This window comes from Cynocephalus volans, chromosome 9, assembly GCF_027409185.1.
Source record: "Cynocephalus volans isolate mCynVol1 chromosome 9, mCynVol1.pri, whole genome shotgun sequence".
In the NCBI taxonomy this organism is placed as follows: Eukaryota; Metazoa; Chordata; class Mammalia; order Dermoptera; family Cynocephalidae; genus Cynocephalus; species Cynocephalus volans.
Window position 1 is genome coordinate 74533110 of NC_084468.1, and position 9206 is coordinate 74542315.

At 37.4% G+C, this 9206-nt stretch overlaps 1 pseudogene; it reads left to right on the forward strand.

The window, feature by feature from the left end:
- Nucleotides 1–7012: 7012 nt before the first annotated feature.
- On the forward strand, nt 7013–8970 carry LOC134386574 (amidophosphoribosyltransferase-like; annotated as a pseudogene).
- Nucleotides 8971–9206: the final 236 nt, after the last annotated feature.

Sequence of the window (9206 nt, forward strand, 5' to 3'; positions counted from 1 at the left end):
GATGGGGAGCAATAATCAGCTACAATGTATATCGACAAAATAAAATTTAAAAAAAAAAAAAATAGAAAATACACACACACGCACACTCACACTACTATACAGTCAAAGAAGAGATTCCATGGCAGTTCTGAAAGACATACCAACTGGGTTCATCATTATATTGTGTCGGAGAATGAAATAATGACTGTCCTTCACTCAGAAAGTACATAGCTAAATTTTTCTTCCAACTTCTAGACAATTTGATCAATTTGGGAACTCATGGTCTAGTCAAGTTTACATGGAAGGTAAAGGAGATTCACATCCATTTCATCCCCCAAAAGCACAAAGTTAACATTGCTCTGAGGTGAAAGTAAAGACTACTATGGAAGTTGATTAATCCCTTATGAAAAAAAAAAAAAAAAAAGACTGGCAGGGCATTGCACTATGGGACTAGAAGGACTTTTAAAGGTAAACTAATTTGATGCCATCTTAAGCAGTCCAGATATAAAGTCATCCAAGTGTTGGAAATAATCCAAAACCACTTTTTCCCTACCTCTTTGATGGCTTTTTTTCTATCACCATTACTTCTTTTCTTCCTCTAAATGTGCTATGACCCATATGTTTGCAACCTGGATGTCCCCTAAGTAGTCACTACTCCCCTTCCACTCCCAGATTTTTTTTTAATATTATATGAATTAAAACAGGAAGAATACCCATCCAGCATATAATGAAAAAACCAGCATCCCCCACCTCACTCCTGAAATATCTTCATGAATTCTAAAGGAGCTTACATTACTCTGAGTCACTTCTTCCTCAGATTTCTTGCTTCTGCTGAATTCCCCAGTGTCATCTCTTATGCATGTTCCCTTAGCTTTACTCCAAATTGACTCAAGATGGAACACATTTCTTCACCATAATTTCCTCAAAAACACTAATCTTGTAAGATCTAATCACACAGTAACAATGGTTCTACATCTTTATTAAAGTTTCAGTGACAACATGTTGTACGTGGGTGTGTTACATCACAGTACAGCCTAGCAAAACACTTAGAAGTGAATTCAGTATTTTTGCTGTTCTAAGATACATTTTTCCCATTTTAATGTTTTTGGAATTTTAATACATTTTACAATCAATCTTTACATTTAAAGTATTATATTTTTTCTGAAAAGCTTCTATTAAATTGATGTTATATCACATCATCCATGGTTCTGTGGATTGAATGTCCCCCCAAGATTCATTGAAGCTTAATCCCCACTGTAACTGTTAAGAGGGCAGGAAATTGGCAATTGAAAGATGGACCTTTGAAAAGGTTAGAATGTGAGGACTATGCCCTTGTGAATGGACTGAGTAATGGGCATGGTTCTAATGGTTTTAAATGGAGAGTGAGTGAGCAGCTTTGTTCTCTCTTGCTCAGCATTCTCGCCATGTGATACTCAGCGTCACTGTAGAGCCACCACCAAGAACAAGGCCCTCACCAGATGTTTTCCCTGGACTTTGGACTTCCCAGCCTCTGAAAATGTAAGCAATAAATACTGTCTTTACAAATTATCTAGTTTCAGGTATTTATTATAAGCAGCAGAAACAAACTAATAAAAATGGTGTCCTAGAAATCAGAGATCTGATAAAAGCACCTGTAATTCTTAAAAGCCCAAAGCCATACCCACCCTCAGGAACTTTGCACTGATCATCTCCTTTGGGAATCCTAGCTCCTGTTCCTCTCCCACCCCAACATCCACTCCATTCCCTCCCAGTTTTTCCTATCTCCCAGTTTCTCCCAGTTTCTCCCAGTTCCTGGACTTCCTTCAGACTGCTTCTTCAAAACTCATAGAACTTCTTGTTTATTTCTCTTTAAATCAGTCCCAGACCACACTCAGCATGCTCTAAGTTTGTTTGTTTGTTTGTTTGTTTCCACTACAATATGGCCCATCAAGGTGATTGACTAAGCAAAAAGTTTCCTTTTTGAGTTTTCTTGAGAGCTTTTAAATGGATGTCCCCTACCTCCAAATTTCAAATTAACTTACCCACTGTTAGAATTGTTCCAGCACCTGCCATTAATATTCTTCTCTTTTTACATTCTTTCCCTTGGAATTCTTACCAAGTTTGATAGCAAGTGACTCCCACATTTCAGTATTCAACTTTTATCTCTGTTCTATATTTCGGACTTTTCCATGCTGAAAAATGTTCCCAAATTTTACCACAAACACCTTAAACTCAACACATTTAAAGTGCTGAGTTTATAAACAAAGGAAAATAAGAGACTTTTTATGAGACTCACATTCTGTGTGAATCATCAATACCAACTACAGAGTTAAGTAGCAAAGGTTTATTCTAGGAAGGGTAGGATCCAGGTGCCCAGGCCCTCAAGGATGTGAAGTGACTTCCTTCAGGTCACAAGGAGATCATGGTTTACCAGATACCTCTGGAGAGGGACTGATGAGGGAGGATTGAAGAACAATAATTTAAAGACGACTTTGGGATCAACCTAGATGTCTAGAACTTCAAAGTCATTAAACAAAAGCTACAGCCATTGTCTTCCCCAAATAAAATCACACTGTTCACAATTTTTCTAGTCACTTGATTAAAAATATTTAGCTTTGACTCTTCTATCTCTATCTTCTTCTATATTGCTTCAATTGTCTAGTTTTTCCAGTTTGGGCTCTAAAATGTCCTTTCCATTTCCACCTTTGCTACCCTAATTCCAGCCCCCATAATCATCCAATTAGATTGTTTAAATGGGCACCTTAAATATCTCTGTAGCCTCAGATTTTTTCTTTTTTTTTTTTTGTTTGTTTGTTTTATTTTATTTTATTTTATTTTTTTATTTTATTTTGTCGATATACATTGTGGATGATTATTGTTGCCCCTTACCAAAACCGCCCTCCCTCCTTCCTCTCCTCCCTCCCCCCCAACAATGTCCTTTGTGTTTGCTTGTCGTATCAACTTCAAGTAATTGTGGTTGTTATATCTTCTTCCCCCGCCCACCCAGTTTTTTTTTGTGTGTGTGTGTGTGTGTCTGAATTTATATATTAATTTTTAGCTCCCACCAATAAGTGAGAACATGTGGTATTTCTCTTTCTGTGCCTGACTTGTTTCACTTAATATAATTCTCTCAAGGTCCATCCATGTTGTTGCAAATGGCAGTATTTCATTCGTTTTTATAGCTGAGTAGTATTCCATTGTGTAGATGTACCACATTTTCCATATCCACTCATCCGATGATGGACATTTGGGCTGGTTCCAACTCATGGCTATTGTAAAGAGTGCGACAATGAACATTGGGAAACAGATATACCTTCGACTTGATGATTTCCATTCCTCTGGGTATATTCCCAGCAGAAACAGATATACCTTCGACTTGATGATTTCCATTCCTCTGGGTATATTCCCAGCAGTGGGATAGCTGGGTCGTATGGTAGATCTATCTGCAATTGTTTGAGGAACCTCCATACAATTTTCCATAGAGGCTGCACCATTTTGCAGTCCCACCAACAATGTATGAGAGTTCCTTTTTCTCCGCAACCTCGCCAGCATTTATCGTTCATAGTCTTTTGGATTTTAGCCATCCTAACTGGGGTGAGATGGTATCTCAGTGTGGCTTTGATTTGCATTTCCCGGATGCTGAGTGATGTTGAGCATTTTTCATATGTCTGTTGGCCATTTGGATATCTTCCTTAGAGAAATGCCTACATAGCTCTTTTGCCCATTTTTTAATTGGATTGCTTGTTTTTTTCTTGTAAAGTTGTTTGAGTTCCTTATATATTCTGGATATTAATCCTTTGTCAGATGTATATTTTGCAAAATATTTTCTCCCACTCTGTTGGTTGTCTTTTAACTCTGTTAATAGTTTCTTTTGCTGTGCAGAAGCTTTTTAGTTTGATATAATCCCATTTGTTTATTTTTCCTTTGGTTGCCCTTGCTTTTGGGGTCGTATTCATGAAGTCTGTGTCCAGTCCTATTTCCTGAAGTGTTTCTCCTATGTTTTCTTTAAGAAGTTTTATTGTTTCAGGGTGTATATTTAAATCCTAAATCCATTTTGAGTTGATTTTAGTATATGGTGAGAGGTATGGGTCTAGTTTCATTCCCCTGCATATGGATATCCAGTTATCCCAGCACCATTTGGTGAAGAGGCAGTCCCTGCCCCAGTGAATAGGCTTGGTGCCTTTGTCAAAGATCAGATGGCAGTAAGTGTGTGGGTTGATTTCTGGATTCTCTATTCTATTCCATTGATTGGTGTGTCTGTTTTTATGCCAGTACCATACTGTTTTGGTTATTATAGCTTTGTAGTATAGCTTAAAGTCAGGTAGCGTTATGCCTCCAGCTTTATTTTTTTTTGCTCAGCATTGCTTTGGCTACGCGTGGTCTTTTATTATTCCATATAAATGTCTGAATAGTTTTTTCCATTTCTGAGAAAAATGTCTTTGGAATTTTGATGGGGATTGCATTGAATCTGTATATCACTTTGGGTAGTATGGACATTTTCTCTATGTTGATTCTTCCAATCCAAGAGCATGGGATATCTTTCCCTCTTCTTGTATCCTCTCTAATTTCTCTCAGCACTGGTTTGTAGTTCTCATTATAGAGATTTTTCACCTCCTTGGTTAACTCAATACCTAAGTATTTTATTTTTTTGGTGGCTATTGTAAATGGGCAGGCTTTCTTGATTTCTCCTTCTGCATGTTCACTATTGGAGAAAAGAAATGCTACTGATTTTTGTGTGTTGATTTTGTATCCTGCTACTGTGCTGAAATCATTTATCAATTCCAAGAGTTTTTTTGTAGAGGTTTTAGGCTGCTCGATATATAGGATCTTGTCATCTGCAAACAGGGACAGTTTGACTTCATCTTTTCCAATCTGGATGCCCTTTATTTCCTTCTCTTCTCTGATTGCTCTGGCTAGTACTTCCAACACTATGTTGAATAGAAGTGGTGAGAGTGGGCATCCTTGTCTAGTGCCTGTTCTTAAAGGAAAAGCTTTCAGCTTTTCCCCATTCAGGATGATATTGGCAGTGGGTTTGGCATATATGGCTTTAATTATGTTGAGATACTTTCCCTCTATACCTAACTTATAGAGGGTCTTTGTCATGAATGAGTGCTGAACTTTATCAAATGCTTTTTCAGCATCTATAGAGATGATCATATGCTCCTTGTGTTTGACTCTATTAATATGGTGTATCACATTTATTGATTTGTGTATGTTGAACCAACCTTGCATCCCTGGGATGAATCCCACTTGATCGTGATGAATAATTTTACATATGTGTTGCTGTATTCTGTTTGCTAGTATTTTAGTGAGGATTTTTGCATCTATATTCATCAAGGATATCGGCCTGTAGTTTTCTTTTTTGGTTATATCTTTACCTGGTTTTGGTATCAGGATGATGTTTGCTTCATAGAATGAGTTTGGGAGATTTGCGTCCGTTTCTATCTTTTGGAATAGTTTGTAAAGAATCGGTGTCGGACAGAAAAAAAAAAAAAAAGAATCGGTGTCAGTTCCTGTTTGAATGTTTGGTAACATTCTGCTGTGAATCCATCTGGTCCTGGGCTTTTCTTTGTTGGGAGCCTTCTGATAACAGCTTCAATCTCCTTTATTGTTATTGGTCTGTTCAAATTTTCTACATCTTCATGGTTCAGTTTTGGGAGCTGGTGTGTGTCCAGAAATTTATCCATTTCCTCCAGATTTTCAAATTTGTTGGCGTATAGTTGTTTATAGTAGTCTCGAATGATTCCTTGTATTTCAGATGAATCAGTTGTAATATCGCCTTTTTCATTTCTAATTTTTGTTATTTGAATCTTCTCTCTTCTTTTTTTTGGTAGCCATGCTAATGGTTTGTCAATTTTATTTATCTTTTCAAAAAACCAACTTTTTGATTCATTGATCTTTTGAATTGTTTTTTGGTTTTCAATTTCATTCAGTTCTGCTCTGATCTTAATGATTTCTTTCCATCTGCTAACTTTAGGTTTGGATTGTTCTTGTTTTTCTAGTTCTTTAAGGTGGAGTGTTAGGTTGTTCACTTGCCATCTTTCCATTCTTCTGAGGTGAGCATTTAATGCAATAAATTTCCCCCTTAATACTGCTTTTGCAGTATCCCACAGGTTTGGTATGATGTATCATTATTTTCATTAGTTTCAATAAATTTTTGGATTTCCTGCTTGATTTCTTCTTGGACCCATATGTCATTAAGTAGAATGCTGTTTAATTTCCATTTGTTTGTATAGTTTCCAGAGTTTTGTTTGTTATTAATTTCTAGTTTTAATCCATTGTGGTCTGAGAAAATACATGGGATAATTCCAATTTTTTTGAACTTGTTGAGACTTGATTTGTGACCTAATATGTGATCTATCCTGGAGAATGATCCATGTGCTGATGAGAAGAATGAATATTCTGAGGTTGTTGGATGGAATGTTCTGTAGATATCTGCCAATTCCAATTGGTCTAGAGTATTGTTTAGATCTTGTGTTTCTCTACTGATTCTTTGCCTAGATGATCTGTTTAATATTGACAGTGGGGTGTTCAGGTCCCCTGCTATTATGGTATTAGTGTCTATTTCCTTCTTTAGGTCTAATAGAGTTTGTTTTATAAATCTGGCTGCTCCAGCATTGGGTGCGTACATATTTATGATTGTTATGTCTTCTTGATGGATAAGTCCTTTTATCATTAAGTAGTGTCCAGATTTTTTCACCTTATCTAATTTTTCCATCTACTGCTACCAATAGATAAATTTTCATAAAGTACAATGCAGATGATATCACTTCTCTATAAAAATCTTCAAAGCCTCTTTATTACCTACCAAATTGAGTAAATTCTCCTTAGTAACCTCCCCATTATGAAACCCAAAGTTCAATTCTCAGTGCTCATCTTATGCAACCCATCAAAACCATTTGACAATTAATCCCTAGGCTGGGGATTGAGCTGCTGTGAAGGAAGAGGCTGTAGCAAGGGCGAGCTTCTGAGGCTTATGGGCCAAGCCTGCAGCTGGTTTGTGCTTGGACCTGCACTGCGGTGGCAGGTCCCTCCAAGAGCTGTCAGCAGCAACATGGAACTGGAGAAGTTGGGGACCTGAGAGGAACGTGGCATGTTCAGGTGCACTGCCTGAGGAGAGTGGCCCACACAGCTACATGTGCTGCACGTGATCACTCTGGGACTCATGAGGATACAGCACCAAGGTCAGGAGAGTGCTGGTATTGTGACCAGTGATGGGAGTTCAGTGCCAACATTCAAAATGCACAAGGGAAATTGATCTTGTAAATCACATCTTTACTTCAGACAATTTGAAGAAATTATATGTTCCAAATCTTGGAATTGAACACACTATTTATGCCACTACAGGAAAGTATGAAATAGAAAATTGACGGCTCTTTGTTGTCAGAACACTTCATGGGAAAATAGCTGTGGCACACAATGGTGAATTGCTAAATACTGCTCAATTAAAGAAAAGGCTTCTGTGTCATGGTGTTGGTCTGTCAACAAGCTCTAACAGTGAAATGATTACCCAGTTACTGGCATATACCCCTCCTCAGGAAGAAGATAACACCCCAGACTGGGTAGCAAGGATTAAACACTTAATGAAGGAAGCACCCACAACATACTCCTTGCTTATAATGCACAGAGATGTTATTTTTGCAGTATGAGATCCTTATGGAAATCAACCTCAATGCATTGGTCTTCTTACTCCGGTATCTGACATAAATGACAAAGAGAAAAAAAAATCAGAAACAGAAGGGAGGATGGTGTCTTCAGAATCTTGTAGATTTTTAATCTATTGGTGCAAGATATTACCATGAAATCTTGCCTGGAGAAATTGTGGAAATATCCAGACATGATATCCGAACTCTTGATATTATATTAAGGTATGAAGGAAACCCAGTAGCTTTTTGTGTTTTTGTATGTGTTTATTTTGCAAGACCAGAGATAGTATGTCTGAAGACCAAGTGGTTTATATAGTAAGATACTGTTGTTGTCAGCAGGTTGCCATTGAAGCACCCATGGATGCAGATTTGGTTAGCACTGTTCTAGAATCTGCTACGCTTGCTGCTCTTGGTTACACAGGACAGTGTGGACTTCCATATGTGGAGGTACTGTGTTAAAACTGATATGTAGTGCTTTGGGTTGAATGTCCCCCCAAAACTTAGTCTCCACTCTGACAGTGTAAAGAGGGTGGGAAATCCTATTACCATAATTGAAATGTCGGGCCTTGAAGAAGTGATTGTAGGACCAGGCCTTAGTAAATGGATTAAAAATGGTGGTCATGGGCATGGTTTAGATAACCTTAAAAGGACAGTGAATGAGGAGGTTAGTTTCTAGCTCTCTCTGCTCCATTTTCGCAATGTGATACTCTGCTGTCACTGTTGCTGCCACCAAGGCTCTCATCAGATGTTTTCCCTGGACTTTGGACTTTCCAGCCTCAGAAACTGCAAGCAATAAATTTTGCTTTCTTTATAAGTACCCAGTCCCATATATTTTGTTATAAGCAACAGAAACAGACTAATACATGTAGGAAGAACCTTCATTCAGCCAAACATGAGGATAAGACAACTTGGTCTTGCAAAAAAAATTTGTGGTACTGTTGGACAACTTTAAAGGCAAAAGAATTGTTCTTGTAGATGATTCAATTTTGAGAGGCAGTACCATCTCACCCATAATAAAATTGCTCAAAGAATCTGGTGCAAAAGAGGTACACATTTGATTAGCTTCACCACCAATTAGATATCCATGCTTCATGGGAATCAACATTCCCACAAAAGAAGAGCTTATTGCCAATAAACCAGAATTTGATCATCTTGCAGAATATCTAGGAGCAAACAGTGCTGTGTGTCTGTCAGTAGAAGGACTGGGTTCATCTGTACAAGAAGGGATAAAATTTAAAAAACAGAAAGTGGGAAAGTGTGATATTATGATTCAAGAAAATGGAAATGGTCTGGAATATTTTGAAAAGAACAGTCATTGTACTGCTTGTCTTACCGGAAAATATACCCTGTAGAATTACATTGGTAGCTGTTAGGGGTAGATACATTGTTTCAAGATATAAATTGGTCAAGAAGTTATAGTGCTTACATGCTTACACCTTATCTATTTACTGTTACTCATTATGTGTAATATTGAAAAACCACATACTTACGTTTACCTTTGTAGATTTTGAGATTTTTTTCTGAAAAGGGTACCAAAGTGCTATAATTGAACCTTGTTAATTACATATAATAACAATATGTGGTATTCTTGTTTTACACAAG